The 18,595-nt window shown below is 39.4% G+C and overlaps 1 protein-coding gene across 6 annotated transcripts in view; it reads right to left on the bottom strand.

Annotated features, from left to right (window-relative positions):
* FANCC (FA complementation group C) overlaps window positions 1–18,078 on the bottom strand; it is a 265,947-nt gene extending 247,869 nt beyond the window's left edge. For all 6 annotated transcript variants that reach the window (XM_040620151.1, XM_040620150.1, XM_040620149.1 and 3 more), the window contains exon 1: window positions 17,886–18,078. The gene's annotated coding sequence lies outside the window, so the exon portion shown is untranslated. The remainder of the gene's footprint in view (window positions 1–17,885) is intronic.
* Between the last annotated feature and the right edge of the window lie 517 nt (window positions 18,079–18,595).

The raw sequence follows: 18,595 nt of genomic DNA, 5'->3' as shown, positions 1-18,595 counted from the left end.
CAAAAACTTTTTAAATAATAGCCATTCTAACAGGTATGAAGTAATATATCACTGTGGTTTTAATTTGCATTTCCTTGATAGCGATGTAGAATATCTTTTCATGAGCTTGTTGGCCACCTATATATTTTCTCTGGAAATATGTCTATTCTGATACACTGCCCATTTTTCAATCAAAATGTTTGGCTTCTTTGCTATTGACTTGCTTGAGTTCTGTATATATTTTGGATGTTAACCCCTTAACAGATGTATGATTTGCAAATATTTTCTACCATTCAGTAGGTTGCCTTTTCATTTCGATGGTTTCCTTTGCTGTGCAGAAGCTTTTCAGTTCGATGTACTCCCATTTGTTCATTTTTGCTTTTGAAGTCAAATCCAAAAATTAAATGTCAAGACCAGTGTCAAGGAACTTACCACCTATATTTTCTTCTAGGAGTTTTATGGTTTCAGGTCTTACACTCAAGCTTTTAATCCATTTTGAGTTAATTTTTGTGTATGGTACAAGATAGTGCTCTAGTTTCATTATTTTGCATGTGGCTATCCAGTTTCACCAACACCATTTTTGAAGAGACTTTCTCCATTGCAATGCTTAGCTCCTTTTCAGAAATTAATTGACCATATACATGTAGGTTTAATCTGGGCTATTCTGTCCATCAATGTGCCTGTCTTAATGCCAATAACTTACTATTTTGATTACCATAGCTTTGTAATATAGTTTGAAATCAGAAAGCATGATACCTCCAGCTTTGCTCTTCCTTCCCAAGATTGCTTTGGCTATTCAGGGTCTTTTGTGGTTCCACACAAATCTTTAAATTATTTGTTCTATTTCTGTGAAAAATACTGAAAAATTTTGATAGAGACTGCACTGAATCTATAGATTGCTTTGGGAGATATGGGCATTTTTAACAATATTAATTCCTCTAATCCATCAGCATGGAATATCTTCCCACCTTCCTCAACTTCTTTCATCAAGGTCTTATAGTTTACAGTGTACAGATCTTTTGCCTTCTTGGTTAAATTTATTCATAGGAAGGGGCACCTTGCTGGCTCAATCAGTTAAGTGTCTGACTCTTGATTTGAGCTCAGGTCATGATCTCAGGGTCCTGGGATCGAGCCCCCATGTCCAGTTCCATGCTTAGCAGGGAATCTGCTTAAGGATTCTCTCTCTCCCTCTCCCTCTGCCCTTCCCCCTGCTTGCATGCTCTCTCTCTCTAAAATAAATAAATAAATCTTTTAAAAAATTCATTCATGGGTATTTTATTCTTTTATTTGCAATTATAAATGGGATTTCTTCTTTTTCTGCTACTTTATTACTCACGTATAGAAATGCAACAGATTTCTGCATATTGATTTTGTATCGTGCAATTTTATTGAATTCATTTACTAGTTCTAACAGTTATTTTGAGAATCTTTAGGGCTTTCTATATATAGTGTCAGCTCCTGCAATTACTGCTTTCTCCTTTTTTTTTCTCTTTTCCAATTTGGATGCCTTTTATTTGTTTTTCTTGCCTAACTGCTGTGGCTAGGGCTTCCATTCTATGTTGAATAAAGTGGCAAGAGTAGAGATTGTTGTCTTGTTCCTGATCTTCAGCTTTTTACTGTTGAGTATGATGTCAGCTATGAGTTTGTCATAGATGGCACTTATTATGTTGAGGTACATAATATCCTCTATTCCCACTTTGTTGAGAGTCTTATAAACAATGTTGAGTTTTGTCAAATGCTTTTCCTGCATCTATTGAAATGATCATGATTTTTATTCTTCAATTTGTTAATATGGCATATCACACTGATTGACTTGTTGCTATTGAACCATCCTTGCATCGCTGGAATAAAGCTCTTTGATCCTGATGTATGATCCTTTTGAGATATTTTTTCATTTGTTTTGCTAATATTGTGTTGAGGATTTTTACATCTAAGTTCATGAGAAATATTGGCCTGTAATTTTCTGTTTACTGTGTCTTTGTCTGGTTTTGATATCATGGTAATGCTGGCCTCATAACATGAGTTTGAAAGTGTTCTCTCTTCAATTTTTTGGAAGACTTTGAGAAGAACAGGTAGTAAATCTGCTCTGAATATTTGGTGGAATTCACCAGTGAAGCTATCTCATCCTGGACTTTTGTTTGTTGGGAGTTCTTTCATGAGCAATTCAATCTCCTCACTAATAATAAGCTTATTCAGATTTCTAATTTTTTCATGATTCAGTCTAAGAAGATTATGCTTCTAGGAATTTATTCATTTCTTCTAGGCCGTCCAGATTGTTGGCATATAACTGTTCATAGCAGTCTTTTATGATCCTTTGTATTTCTGTGATATCAGTTTTAACTTCTCTTTAATTTCTGATTTTACTTGAGCCCTCTATTTTTCTTAGTGAGTCTAGCTAGAGTTTGGGTATTTTGTTATCTTTTCAAAGAACTAGCTCTTAATCTCACTGACCAATTATTTTATTTTTTTTTTAGTTTCTATTTCATTTATCTCCACTGTGATCTTTATTATTTCATCCCTTCAACTACCTTTGGGCTTTGTTTACTATTCTTTTTTAAATTCCTTTAAGTGAAAAGTTAGATGGTTTGATATTTTTCCTGTTTCTTTAGGTGGCCTATATCACTATAAACTTCCCTTTTAAAACTGCTTTTGCTATACTCCATAGATTTTGCAATATTCTATGTCCATTTTTATTTGTTTCAAGGTATTTTTTCATTTGCATTTTGATTTCTTTGTTGAGCTAACAGTTGTTAAGTAGCATACTGTTTAATCTCCACATTTTGGTATTTTTTCTTTCTTTTTTTTTTTTTTCTTGTAATTGATTTGCAGTTTTATACCACTGTGGTCAGAAAAGATGCTTCATATGATTCCAATCTTCCTAAATTTTGAGATTTGTTTGTGGCCTAAGATGTGATATATCCTGAGAATGTTCCATGTGCACTTGAGAAAAATGTGTATTCTGTTGCTTTAGATGGAATGTTCTGTACGTATGTACATATTAAGTTCATCTGGCCTAATGGGTCATTTAAGGCCAATGTTTCCTTATTGAATTTTTTTTTTTGGTCTGGATAATCTATGCATGGATGTAAGTAGGCTACTAAAGTCCCCTACTGTTATTGCATTGCTGTCAATTTCTCCCTGTAAGTCTGTTAATATTTGCTTTGTATTTGTAGGCACTCCTATGTTGAGTGCACAAATATTTTAAAATGTTACATCTTCTTAAATTGACCCCTTTGTCACTATGTAATGCCCTTCTTTGTACTTTATTACAGTTTGTTTTAAAATCTACATTGTCTGATATAAAGTATAGCTACAAAACCTTTTTGTTTTCATTTACATGGAGTATCCTTCTCCATCCATTTTCAATCTGTGTATGTGTTTAGATGTGAAGTGAGTCTTTTATAAACAATATATTTAGATGAGTCTTGGGTTTTTTTTAATCCATTTAGCCACTGTATGCCTTTTGATTGGAGAATTTAATCCATCTATATTTAAGGTAATTATTGGTGAGTATGCACTTATTGCCATTCTGTTAACTGTTTTCTGGCTGTTTTTTTGTAGTTCCTCTCTTTTCCTTTCTTCTTCTCTTCCCTTGTGGTTTGATGACTTTCTGTACTGTTATATTTACATTCATTTCTCATTATCTTTTGTACATGTATTAACAGGTTTTTGCTTTCTGGTTACCATGAAGTTCACATATAACAGCCTGTATATATAACAGTCTATTTTATGTTCGTAGCAACTTAAGTTTTGAACGCATTCTAAAAGCTCTCATTTTCACTATCCTCCCCCCAACATTTTATGTTTTGATATCTTCTTTTACGCCTATTTACCTTTCCAACATTTATTCATGATAAGAACTCTCAACAATATAGGAAGGAAAGTTCTTCAACCTGATAAGGATCATTAATGAAAAACTTATATCTAACATCATACCTATTGGTAAAGGATTAGATACTTTCCCCTTAAGATCAGAAACAAGTCAAGAATGTCCACTCTCCCCACTTCCATTCAGCAAGGTACGGGAAGATTTAGGCAAAAAAAAAAAAAAAAAGTATCCAAATGCAAAAGGAAAAATAAAATTGTCTATATTGACAGGTGACATGACAGTGTATGTAGAAAATTCTAAGGAATTCACAAAAAAACCTGCCTGAAGTAATAAACAAGATTGCGTGATACTAGGTCAATATACAAAAAACCAACTGTATTTGCATTTTCATATACTGGCAATGAACAATTCAAAAATGAAATACGAAAAACAATTCTATTCACAATAGCATCAAAAAGGAAACATTAAGAAATAAAATTAACAAAAGGGCAAGACCTGTACAATGATAATTACAAAACAATGCTCAAAGAAATTAAAGATCTAAACAAATGAAAAGACATTCCATATTCATGTTCTTACATTTCTCCCCCAAAAGAGATCTACAGAGTCAATGCAATTTCTATCAAAATCCATCACAGCAGGCTTTTTGGGGGGAAAAAAATGACAAGATGATACTAAAACTTAACATGGAAATGTAAGGAACCCAGAATAGCCAAAACAATTTGAAAAAGAGTGAAAACACTGGAAGACTTTAATTACCCAATTTCAAAATTTACTATAAAGCTACCATAATTAAGACAGTGTGGTGCTGGTATAAAAATAGGCAGATCACTGAAACAGAAATGAGAGTTGAGGAATAATTTATGGTCAACTGATTTTTTTTTTAAGATTTTATTTATTTACTTGAGAGAAAGAGCTTGCATGCATGGGGTGGCGGGGGCGGAGGGGCAGAGAGAGGAGAGAGTCTCAAGCACACTTTGTGCGAAGCATGGACCCTGACACAGGACTTGCTCTCATGACCCTGAGATCCTAACCTGAGCCGAAACCAAGAGCTGGACACAATCGAGCCATCCAGATGCCCCTATAGCAAACTGATTTTTGATAAAGGTGGGGAAGGGTTTTTTTCAACAAATAGTGCTGACACAACTGGATATACACGTACATAAAAGATTAATTTGGATCCATATCTCATACCATACACAAAAGTTTATGGAAATTAGTCATAAACCTAAGATATGATCCAAAAAAAGAAAAAAAAACTGATAAAATGGACTTCCTCAAAATTAAAACTTTTGTACTTCAAAAGATACCATGAAGAAAATGAAAAGACAAGTAACAGAATGAGAGAAATTATTTGCAAAACATGTGTCTGATAATGGGCTTCTATTCAGAATATACAAAGAATGCTTACAACCCAATAATTAGACAATCAGATGTGAAAATGTGCTAAGGAAACTGAAGTCAAAATTGGAACTGGGAAGCCATGCAAGGAGGGCTTTCACATAGACCCATTTATTGCAGCTTGCTTAGTCCAGCAGGAAGAAAGATTTCCCCTCTGCACAGCAACAAGCTGCAGGCACCCAACAACAGCAACCATCCTTAACTGTAGCCAATGAGAGGCTGTCACCACTTCACTTACCTACAGCCAAGGAGAAGCCACCAACATTGTGAACTCTCAGATTCTTCCAATGAACTTTGTTCAAAACAACCCCTCCAAATTCCTCCTTTCCTCTATAAAAGGATGCTCCCCTCCATTGTTCTCAGGATTTGCCTATGGTTCACCATAGTTTCCCTCTCTTGAATTGCAATTCCTCTGCTATTTCCAAATAAACTTGATTTTGCTGGCTGATCACTTAAATTTTTCTTTTAAAAAGGTTGACATTTCATGGTGTAAGAAGTGGGATCTGAAGGCAATGAACCCCAGAGGAACTAACGACCCTTAGAACCACATGTGGCACCCACTGGTACCCCTCATGCTCTCTGCTTGAGTTGTCTCCTTCCTCTCAGTTTGTAAGTCTTCTCTCAGATTCAAGATCCCTCCTTTTGGTTGAGCTCTCCAATCTTATTGGTGATCTGTTTTCTTGAAGGTATACTCCTTTTAATGATACCCATTTATATTCTGAACCTCTGGTTTTGAAGTATGAGAAGATCCCAATCCTCTAAATTCTCTCAAGAGGGTCCTCCTTCTGGGATCCCGGTCAGTTTTATGTTCAAAAACTACAGTCCCTCCTCTTGTGCATCTTTTTTTTTTTCTTAAAGATTTTATTTATTTGACAGAGAGAGAAAGAGCACAAGTAGGGGGAGCAACAGGCAGCGGAGAGGGAGAAGCGGCTTCCCGCTGAGCAGGGAGCCCTATGCGGGGCTTGATCCCAGGACTCTGGGATCATGACCTGAGCCAAAGGCAGATGCTTAACGACTGAGCCACCCAGGTGCCCCCCTCTTGTGCGTCCCTAACTAAGTGGGACAATTTACAGATAACTTACAACTCCAAAGGCCATCATGGGGAACCTTCCATCACCCAAACTTGTACTTTTCAGAACCAAATTAGAAGACCACAGCTCTGAAATAAAACAGACTAAATGGGATCCTTATCTTAATTGCTACCTGGAGGTTTCCATACGTATCCAAGATTTTAAAATCATCTCTTTACAAAATACCATTTCCAAATTAACTGAGGTGAACAATTGAAAGAAGACCCAAAAAAGCTTCTAAGGCCTCTTTTTCCCTTCCCTTGTGCTTTGTCTCTGCTGCCAGCTTCTTTTCCTTTTGTACCATCCCCATCTTCTTTACACCCTCCACTTTCTCATTCTGATCCCCTCACTGAACTTTTCTTTTTCTCAAAATCTCTCCCCACTTCCTGCTCCCCTGAACCTATTAAAACCTGCCCCTTTAAAATCAGACCCTCTGCCGACCCAAATGCTAAACCCTTAATTTCTTATGTTACCTGGACTAAAGTTGAATTACAAGGCACAAAGATTTTCCCAAAGTAACTAAAGATCCCCATAGATTTGCTGAGGAATTTAGTATAGTCATTCAAACTTATCAACCTGGTTTCTCTGGTTTATACCATATGTTTGTTAGCGAAGGCCAGGCCCAACACTGGATGAAAACTACCAAATGGAATGATCCCAAGAAGTCTAGAATTACAACATGGGGACAAAGAAACCCTTGCTGCCTTATATATGATCAGGCTTGGGGAATTGCCAAGCGACTCCTTCTGATAATTCTTAGGGCTTTCCCAAGCCAGCTGATTGGAATATGATTCAAGCTTGTACCCAGAAGCCCAATGAGCCCATGCATGATTATTAGAGCCAGCTCCAAATTATCTTTAAAGAAAATTCTGGTCTTCCTTTGGATATTTAGTCCACCTGTATAGCCTTTAACTCTATGTTCATTAACAGGCTGAACTGGGATTTTTTTATTCTTTAAAAGGACCAGGATGGAATGAAAAAGTATGTCCACTGCAGATTGAGCTGATTTAGCAAACAAGGTCACCTACATCCTATAAGATTCAAATAAAAGAAAGACCCCTAAATCCCTTCATTTGAACTCCAATAAATGAAGGCTCCTAAACAAAACCATAACCCTCCTGGTCTCTGCCATTATTTCAAAAAGCCAAAACACTGGAAGACTGCTACAAGCTTAAGTGCTCCAGGCACCATCAGCCCTCTAACCATCCAATGTCCTCCTAATGCCCAGTGATGGAACTCCAAACTACAAGGACTTTTCCAGTCCTTTCCCTTAACTGACCTGGAGAAACTACTCTCCATTTGCGGAATGAATCTCTCTGTACTTACTGATACTAGAGCTACACTCTCAGTGCTCAACTCCACTGCCATTAAATAGCCGCTGCCTCAGAGTACTAGAACAGTTCAAACAGTGGGAGTCTCTAACAAATTTCAACAGGTTCTTATCTCTAAACCTATACCTTTTTGCTTAGGCCTTTAAAGATACCCACCTTTTTCTCCTGAGTTTCCCTGACCCTATTCATTTATTGGGCCAAGATTTCTTAGAAAAATATCATGCTGGGATTTTTCTTCCAATAGGTGGAAATAATTCTAGATTTTGACAGCAGCAACCAAAACAGCCAACTAGATAAGTTAAATGACCCTTCAACATCTCTTATTTGCTGTGTCTCTGATATCAATATAGCTATCCCAAGAACACTAATCATTTGTCCCTAATGGATCAGCTACCATCCTCTCTACAGCAAAATCCTCAATTGATATTTACAGAATCCACAGTGCACCTCCTGTTAAAGATCCACAGATTCCTCAAAATCTCTCCTCAGAATTAATCAATACCCTAATAAATAAAGAAGCCCTTCAAGGCATTAAGCCAATAATAGAAGGCTATAAGACCCAGGGCCTCATTATCTCCTGCACCAGGCACTACAACACCATTTTACCTGTGAAGAAATCAAATGGCCACAGATGGAAGCTCATCAGGACCTCTGAGCCATAAACAATATTGTCATTGCTTGACCACTCTGTTGTCCCCAATTCCACCTTATCAGCCTCCATCCCTACTGAAGGCAAATTTTCTTCCTTGATTAATGTAGTGTTTTCTTCAATATCCCAATAAATAAAACTAGTAAATATCTTTTCACCTTTTCTTGGGAAGAACAGCAATATACCTGTACAGTAATGCCCCAGAGTTTCATGGAAAGCCCTTAATTCTCAACAAACTTTAAAGACTGACCCAGATGATATCAAGTTCCCTGGAGAATCCACTTAAATACAATATGTCGATGACTTACTTCTCTGCTCCTCTTCCCAAGCCTCCTCACAAGATGGTAGCATCCATTTGCTAAAACTCCAAGCCAAAAAGGGATAGAAAGTCTCTTTAAAAAAATTACAATTTGTTCAAACTTAAATTTGATACTTAGGAATTTAACCTTAGAACAAGGACTGCATCTAAGATCATACAGGCTTCATGGCACCCTTAACTTCTCAAAGCCCAAAACCAAACTTCAGCTGTGAGGTTTTCTCAGGTTGGCAGACTATTGTTGCAACTGGATCCCAAACTTTTCCCTTATAGCCCAACCTTCATAAACCTTGTTTAAAAACTTCTAAACCTAGGAAGATTTAGATGACATGATTTTTCAAATCTTAAAACATTTGGTTTAATAACCATCCCCCGCCCCAATTATCAATTCTCTTTCTTTGTGGTATATGAAAAAGGGAACGCCCTTAGGGTACTCACCCAAAAATATGAAGATCACCACCAACCCACAGGACATTACAGACAACAACTAAATCCTGTAGCCCAGGGATATCCCCCTTCCTCATAGCTATACCCGCCACTGCCCTTCTTGTAAAGGCCACTAGGGAGTAATCATGGGATCCCCTTTAACCATCTTTGTGCCACATGCTGTCAAAGCTCTTCTTAACTCCCATCATACTCAACATCTTTCATTAAGCCATTTCAGTTCCTATGAAATCATTCGTTAACTGCCCCTTACATTACTCTTGTTCACTGTAGTAACCTTAATCCTGCTAATCTTCTCCCCTCCTCTACTGATGAAAGCCTCCACAACTGCTAAATACTGACAAATCACCTTCCGACCCACATGATGATTTACAGAAAACTTCAGATAACACTGACTTTTCATTGCTCACCGATGGTTCTGATTTGAAAGATGAAAATGGTAAATATTGTGCTGAGTATGCAATATCAACTTTTGAAATAACAGAAGCAGCACCTTTGCTTTTGGCTATTTCAGCCCATCAAGCCAAATTATATGCACTCTTTAAGCCTGTATCCTAGACAAGGGCAAAATTGCAACATTTGCACTGAGAGTAGACATGCCTCTGGAGTGGCTCACTATTTTGGAATGTTATATAAACAACATGGCTTTTTTACTTCCAGCGGAGATAAAATTAAAAACGGCTCTTACCTTCAGTAATTATTGGATGCCATATTCTTACCTGCTGCTTTGGCTATTATTAAGGTCCAGGGGCATTCTAAGCTTGACTCTCCGAAAGGTAAAGGAAATCACCTCACTGACATTTCCACAAAAAATGCTGCCCTCAAAGGGTCCAAAAGTCAAACCTCTGTTATGGTCCAAAGGAACTCACCTCCAAATGGCAGTCTGGTGAAACTGACTAGAGACACCAACAATCAGCACCAGAAAAGGAAAAACAATATTGGCAATCAAATGGTGGCTGGTATGATAAAAAGAGAAACTTGTGTTTGGGGCCAAATAAAAACTCAGTCCCACCAGAAATTCTTTAATTCTATTTTTTATTCCCTTTTAAAATTAACATACAATAAGCAATGTTATATTAGTTTCAAATGTATAATACAATGATTCAACACTACTATACATTGTTCAGTATTCATCAAGATAAGTGTACCTCTTAATTCCCTTATTTATTTCACCCATCCCTTCATCCACCTCCCCTCTGGCAACTACCAGTTTGTTCTCTGTATTTAAGAGTCTGTTTTTTTCTCTTTTTTCTTTGTTCGTTCATTTGTTTTTGTTTTGTTTCTTAAATTCCATGTAAGAGTAAAAATCATGGTATGTCTTTTTCTGCCTTATTTCACTCAGCATTATACCCTCTAGGTACATCCATGTTGTTGCAAATGGAGAGATCTCTTCTTTATGGCTGAGTAATATTCCACTGTGTGTGTGTGTGTGTGTGTGTGTGTGTGTACACACATATATACACATCACACCTTCATCCATTCATGGACACGGGCTATTTCCATACCTTGGCTATTGTAAATAATGCTGCAATAAACATAGGGTGCATATATCTTTTCAAAATGTATACGTTTTTTCTTTGGGTAAACAGCAGTAGTGGGATTACTGAATCATGTGATAATTCTATTTTTAATATTTCAAGGAAACTCCATACTGTTTTTCACAATGGTTACACGAATCGGCCTACCCACCAACAGTGCACAAGGGTTCCTTTTCCTCCACATCCTCATGAACACGTGTTATTTCCTGTCTTTTTGATTTGATCCATTCTCACAAGTATAAGGTGATATCCCATGGCGAGTTTGATTTGCATTTCCCTGATGGCTAGTGATACTGAGCATCTTTTCATATGTCTGTTGGCCATCTGTACGTCTTCTTTGGAGGAATGTCTATTCAGGTCCTCTGCCCATTTTTCATTGGATTTTTTTTTTTTTTTTTTTTTTTGGTGTTGAATTGTATAAGTTCTGTATATACTTCAGATATTAACCCCTTGTTGGATATGCCATTTGCAAATACCTTCTCCCATTCAGTACATTGCCTTTTTGTTTTGTTAATGGTTTCCTTCACTGTGCAAAAGCTTTTTATTTTGATGCAGTCCCAATAGTTTATTTTTACTTTTGTTTCCCTTGCCTCAGGAGACATACCTAGAAAAATGTTTCTATGGCCAATGTCAAATTACTGCCTGTTTTCTTCTAGGAATTTTATGGTTTCAGGTCTCACATTTAGGTCTTTAGTCCATCTTTAGTTTATTTTTAAAGTTTCTATTATTGACCACTGTACATGCACTAAACCAGTGGTCTATGGATAAAATGATAAGGTTTCTGAAATAATACTAGTGGGGAAATATTAACAAAGCCACAAAAAAGGCCTAGTCTTATTGCCCCACCTGCCCAAAATACAATTCAGGGAAACCTATCCTTACTGCTCCTGGGCACTTTAAATTGCCTAATGAACCACTTGAAGTTTGGAAAATTGACTTTATTCAGCTACCCCCATCTCATGGGTACAAATATGTCTTGACAATATAGCTTCCCACTTGGTCAGAGCCTTTCCATGTAGACAAGCTACTTTCCTATTCAGTAACTAAAATCCTACTGGGGGGAGAGGGAATCATCCCTACCTGAGGAACTCCTCTTAAGCCCTACAGTGACCAAGAAACTCATTTTATTGGTCAAATATTATGGTGAGTCTGTGATAGATGGCCAGTTCTGTAGCATTTTCACTGTCACTTTTCATCCTTCATATCCTTCACTTATCATCCTTGGTCTTCAGGACTAACCGAACAAATCAGCACTATCAAAACTCAATTGGCAAAATTTGTGGAAAACTTCCAAACACCCTGGACAAAAGAACTGCCTTAGTCCTTCCCAATCTCAGACCCACCTCTTTTGGAACCCACAAGTTCTCATCTTTGAGATAATTATTGAGTGCCCTATGCATCCAGCTTCAGCATTTTTTTGACCCACATCTAATAAAAGGAGATATATTTTAGTATTGCAAAGGTCTAATTACATCTCTTGAAAACAATAATGCACTAACAGAGCAATCTTTTCACAACATGTTCCCAGAAGATGAAGACCCCAAGCACCACACCCTATAGCCTGGGTATTTCATTTATTAGAAAGGACATCTCCAAAAAGACTCTTCAACCACACTAGAAATGTAATTACTGACCAATTCTTGTGCCAGCAAACTCCATGGAGTTGACTACTGGATCCATGTGTCTCATCTAAGGAAAGCCTCAAACCCTGACTAAATCTGCACACCAAGTGATGACCTAAAATTAACAATTTCCAGGAATCGAAGCAAACAACAGCTGAATCTGTTTTCCCAAGATGATGAGGATAGACCTGTACAATCTCCTCTTTCTGCTTTTTCTCACCTTATTTTCTTCTTCTCTATGCTGGAGGGACAATGCCCCTGTTTGCATTTTGTAGAAGGCACTTTAAGGCAACAGGCTTGAGCAATGGAAACTTGACCAAGGCAAAAGGGTCCACAGCAACCACCTGGCCACCCACCTCAAAATACCCATAAGCCCTAACTGACCAAAGGGCTACCTACAACCAGGCACAGTTATCAAAAAAGGGAAAATTTCATGTCCCCATACCTCCTCACCTTCCACCTTTAAAAACAGTCCCCCCCCTACTACCTCGTGGCAGTCTCTCCTTTCCTGTCTTGCCCACTGCTCCCTTGCGGTGTATCAGATAAACTTCTTTTGCCTTTGTTCTGCCTCAGGTGAATCCTTTCATCGCCCACACTGCTGGCCTCCACCCCATCAAGTCACCTCACATTTTAGGGGCCCCCATCCGACTGGAAGAGACACATTTCCCAATCCCTGGCAAAAGGGGAAAATATTTCACACTGCTGGATCTGTCATCAGAAACCCAAATCTGTCCATGACAGCTGTCAACCTTTAGTCTTGCCTGTAGCCAACTTTTCCTTCATCTCTGATGAACCACTAACTATACCCTCACCCTTCAGGGTCTTTCTTTTTTTTTTTTTCTTCAAACAAACTTCTTTAAAAATTTAAATCCAATTAATTAACATATAATGTATTATTTGTTTCATAGGTAGAGATCAGAGACTCATCAGTCTTATATAATACCCAGTGTTCATTACATCACCCAGTTACCCCAACCCCCATAAGATTCTCTTAATCAAAGGAAACAAACTGAGGGTTGCTGGAGGGGAGGGAGGTGAGTGTATTTCTTTCTGAGTCAAACTTCTACAACCAGGTTTTCCCGTACCTTGCTTTGACCCGACCCCTTGTCATAACTCTAGTTACACCCACTCCCTTTATACAGTACCCATTCTCACTACTTCACGTCTACTTGCTGTAGCAAAATAACCCCCTTTTGTATGGCCTTCAAGAACCAAGTTCACAGAATAAGACGGAGTCTCCCTAAATATTCCCTAAATACCAATGACCCTGGGCTCAAAAGCGCCAACTGAATAATCCCAATTAACACCACCTGTTGCACATGGACAAATCCTCCAAAGTAGAAACCCAATCACACAAAATTGGGGAACAAGTACATTAGCTACAATAAATTCCACCTGAAGATCTAAGGTCCTCCGCTCTCTTCAGCTGGTCACTTTCGGGTTTGGGCTTCTGGTTCAGGACCATTATATAAACTAGCGTCATTATTCTGCTCCTCATATCATTCTGCATAATCATTTTTAAGCTTTGTACCTTTTGCCTGTCAAAACCTTGTAGAAAGGACATATCCAACACAGTGATGCTGCCTCAACACTTCAAGATATCTCCAATGTCTATAATCTTATAAGATATAGACTTTGAATAGGAAATAACCTGAGAGTTCTCTTTCCCACTATTTCTTGTTACTCAAATGTGGCTTCAATGGCTTCCAATCTGTGCACCTCCCTCTGAAGTGGGACATGACATACAGGAAAGTTCCTTCCTGGCACCAAAGGACAAAAACAATTCTAACAAGGAACAGATGGCTCAACTTTTGATCAGTGATGCTAACAAAGGTTTGAAAAGATGTAAGGGAAACCTAACTCAAAATTGTTACTTTGAAACCATGAAGAGATGACTCACACACATATCATTTGTTCCAGCTTGCACAGTCCAGCTGTAAGAAGGAAGGTTTGCTCTCTGCCCAGCAACAAGCTGCCCTCACCTACAGCCAATGAGAAGCTGCCACCACTTCAAATTCTCATTTTCTTCCAATGAACTTTTGTTCAAAACAGACCCTCCCAAACTTCCTCCTTTCCTCTATAAAAGGACATGCCTACTTTGCTCTCAGGACTTGCCTGTGGTTCACCATAGTTTGCTTGTCCTAAATTGCAGTTCCTCAGCTGTTGCCGAATAAGCCTGATTTTGCTGCCTGAATCACCTTCTACTTTTAATAGGTTGACATAACCCAATTTAAAAATGGACAAAAGGTTTCAATAGATATTTCAAAAGTTACATAGAAACTGCTAATATGGGGGCGCCTGGGTAGCACAGTTGTTAAACGTCTGCCTTCGGCTCAGGGCATGATCCCAGCATTCTGGGACCAAGCCCCACATCAGGCTCCTCCGCTGGGAGCCTGCTTCTTCCTCTCCCACTCCCCCTGCTTGTGTTCCCTCTCTCACTGGCTGTCTCTCTGTCAAATAAATAAATAAAATCTTAAAAAAAGAAAAAAGAAAAAAACTGCTAATATACACATGAAAATAGATTCAACATCACTGGCCAATAGGGAAATACAAATTAAAACCACAATGAGACACTACTTTCACACCCACTAGGATGGCTACTTTAGAAAGACACAATTGGGGCGCCTGGGTGGCACAGTCGTTAAGCGTCTGCCTTCGGCTCAGGGCGTGATCCTGGCGTTCTGGGATCGAGCCCCACGTCAGGCTCCTCAGCTATGAGCCTGCTTCTTCCTCTCCCACTCCCCCTGCTTGTGTTCCCTCTCTCCCTGGCTGTCTCTCTGTCAATTAGATAAATAAAATCTTTAAAAAAATAAATAAATAAATAAATAAAATAAATAAAAATAAAAAGACACAATTAACAAATGAAGTTCTGGAAAAATTAAAATGCCCATACATTGCTGGTGGGAATATAATACGGTACAGCCGCATTGGAAAAGTCTGGCAGTTTCTTAAAATGTTAAACACGAACTTAGTATACAACCCAGCAATTCCACTCATAAGTATCCATCCAAGAAAAATGAAAACATATGTCCAAAGGCTTGCACATGAATGCCCACAGCAGCATTATCCAAAAAGTAGAAGTAACTCAAGTGTCCACCAACTGATGAACAGATAAACAAAATATGGTATATCCGTACAATGGGATACTATTCAGCAATAAACATGAACTACTGATACATGCTCAAAATGGATGAATCTCAAAAACATCATGCTAAGTGAAAGAAGCCAAGACAGCACTTATTTTATGAATCCATTTATATGAAATGCCCAAAAGCTAATCTATAGAGAAGAAAGCAAATCAATGGTTCCCTGACTGCCTAGCTGAAAGCCACAGCTAGGATCAACTATGAACTTGCATGTACAAACTTGTTGGGTGGTATAAATGTTCTAAAAATGAATTGTAATAATCATGGCACAATTCCAAAAACTTAAATTTACTAAAAATCACTTAATTCTTTAGAAAACAGAGTATACGGTGTCAAAAAGGTGATTTCCATATGAGCTCTGCCTCCCTATAACTAGAGAAAGGTACCAGGAAGATTATAGACGTTCCTCTATCAGAGATCCTAACACGAAATGATTTCTACATACCCAGCAGAACTTAGGAAGAGCTTAAGAGAATGGACCAGTTAACATTGCAAGGTCTCTGACAAATGGAGTCCAAAAAAAAAAAAAAAGGATGACTTTTAGAAGATAAAATGCTCAAGATTTGTAGTGTTATCTAACTTTTCTGATAAATTTTTAAGTTTTTTCTTCTCTATTTCTACTACATTTTTATTAAAGCACTGTAAACCCAATGTACTTCTCCCATAGGTGTTCTTTCATATTAAAGTCAGTCATTCAGGATCCATACACAAGAATAGAGAATATACATACCCCAACCTAAAATTTTATAAATCCATTTGGTACTGATTTTGAGCCTGATTTGAGACTCCACCACTACCAACTTGGAACTGCCACACCATGTGAGATTTTTCTGGCGCTCTCTGTGGCCTAGGTAATCAATCCAACTTTCTACTGGCCAGGCTGGCCTCCTTCTAGCTGGATTTCATAAATACAAAATTTGTATAATTGTTACTGGAACTACTTGCTGAAATATGGAACTGGTTTAAAATATCATTTATTTTAAAATGTACATGCATAGTTTCACATACATGCAGCAACACATCTTTCACACCCAGCCAATCAATCAAGTTAATGCTTTTTATTAGAGAACAAAAAATTCCAATATAGTTTGCCTTTCTTTTCTGGAACCTTAGTAAATATTTTTCAAGAAATCAAGAGGAATACGACTGAATAATGAAAAAGATGAATTAGAATGTAATATATACTAAAGTATAATTAGCCCAATTCTAAACAAGCCGGGCCTAACTTTAACTCTGGGGAAAGAGGTCTCTAATAGGACTAGGAAAAACAAATTCTATTTTGAGACAGTCTTTCTTGTATACGCATATGAATGCTTCTTTCCCTGTGAATCTGGCACAGTCCATTGTACTGAAACATCAGTTTGATTTAAGTTTAATGGATAAAGTCACAATGAACATGTTTTCTATCTAAGCTTATGTAATAAATAATCCCAACACATGGTATGAATTCTATCATTTGTAACCTTTCCTCCCCTCTTTAAGGGAATGAGAAAAGATTCTCAGCTGCACATCCCTGAAAGTGAGTGACATCCATAAATAGCTGAAGTTGGGTGGCCCAAAAGTGCCATGCTCACGTGATAAATGGTAAGTCAATCACATCACAGTTAAGATGCACTAAATGGACAAGTTATAATGAAACCGGGAGCCAGGGAGCTTTCCAACAGTTTCAGGTTAGGATAAAAGTACTGGCACATAGAGGTCTTTGCCAAAAAATTCCTCGTCCTTAAAATTCTGGCCTCAAATTTCTCATGTTTCAAAAAGTCCTAATCTTTTCCTCCTCCAGACTTCTAACCCATACAACATGACCACAGAAGGTTCAGGGTTGTAAAAGCGCCCACGTAAATACAAAAAAGCAAGCCAAGAAGCAACACCTCCCAAAAAAATCTCTCAGGGATTTGGACGCGATTTGGCCGGGCAAAGAAAGGGAGTTGCGGGGAAACGGTCGACCATCAGAACCTTCCTCCCCTCGTGCGATGAAAGGCCTGGAGGGCGGGAGGGGTAACAGCCGCGCCCCAGGCTTCTCTAATTGGGTCTCGCCCCCTCCCAGCGCCCTGGAGGCAGGGGGACGAAGAGCAAGCGGCCAGCTATACAGGGTGATGGGTTAGAAGAGGCGGGCTTTTCACAGCTCCCACGGATCCGGGGTGAAGAAATTCACCTTTCCACCTCTCCTTTTAAGCAGACATAGCTGCCAGCGTTCAATGAACAAAAAGAACCGAAACGCCCATTCCCAGGTCTCACCGCTCTCCGGGCTCCCTTCCGCGTGACCCCTGCGCCGGCTCCACCCCCGGGCCGGCCCCGCCCTCTGGGCCCGCCCCTCGCCCGCCGCCCCGCCCCTCCGCGGGCTGGCGCCACCTCAAGCCTCTACCCACCTCCTCTCCTCAGCCCCGGCACACGGCGGGGGCTCCGCGCACCCACCTAGATGCGCAAAGCACGGCGAATGTTCTCGCGAGTCTTCCCTCCCTACTCTCCCCCTCCCCACCCCCATCCCTAGGCTGACGTGTCGGCCAGACCCCCGAGGGAAGCAGCCGCCTTCGCTCTCGTTCTGCGGCCTCTCTCTTACCAGGTGGTCTGCGCCAGAGCTGCTTCAGCAGTTTGGGCAGTGGCAGAAAGGACGCCTCCGCCCGGGTTCTGTGGCTTGCAAATTTGGCTTTGCCCCGTACTGGTTTTTTGTTTTGTTTGACTTTTTTGGAATTTTCCCGCGGTCGCTCGGCAGTGGAGCGGCGCTCGCGCGCTCTAGCCCCGCAGTGCACTCTGGGGCCTGGCGAGAGGTGCCGCGCGCTCCCGCGGCATCGCGGGAAAATTGCGATGAATCTCGCGCTCGTGGGGGAGGGACGGAGTCTAGCTCCGGCTCGGCCGGAAGTCGGCACGGCCCGGCGCGCTGCAGGGACCGTGGGGAAGCTGCGGCTACCTTAGCTTTCTTGGGTCGGTCGTGGAGTCACGGGCGAGAACTAGACAGCGGGAGAGACCCGGGGAGGAGAAACCTGGGGTTTTCAATCAGGTTGTTGCCTAGGTGTTACGAGATTAAATCCAAAATGCAGAGGACGTGAAATGGAAATACGTTTTTTAAAAGGAAAATTGAGCCTTTATCAAGGGGTAAAACTTCTAAACAAGGCCTAGCATATGGTTTTCTAGCTGTGGTCATACACAAAAAAGGAATCTTCTGGGGGTTAATAACCCTTCCTATCCCCTCCCAATCAACTCCATAAAGCGTGAATCAGTTTCAGATAAGTTCAATGAAACTACTTAAATAAAAGCGTTTTCTGTAAAGTT

Source organism: Ursus maritimus, unplaced genomic scaffold (assembly GCF_017311325.1).
Source record: "Ursus maritimus isolate PB19 unplaced genomic scaffold, ASM1731132v1 scaffold_34, whole genome shotgun sequence".
In the NCBI taxonomy this organism is placed as follows: Eukaryota; Metazoa; Chordata; class Mammalia; order Carnivora; family Ursidae; genus Ursus; species Ursus maritimus.
This window is presented reverse-complemented; position numbering and strand designations above follow the sequence as displayed.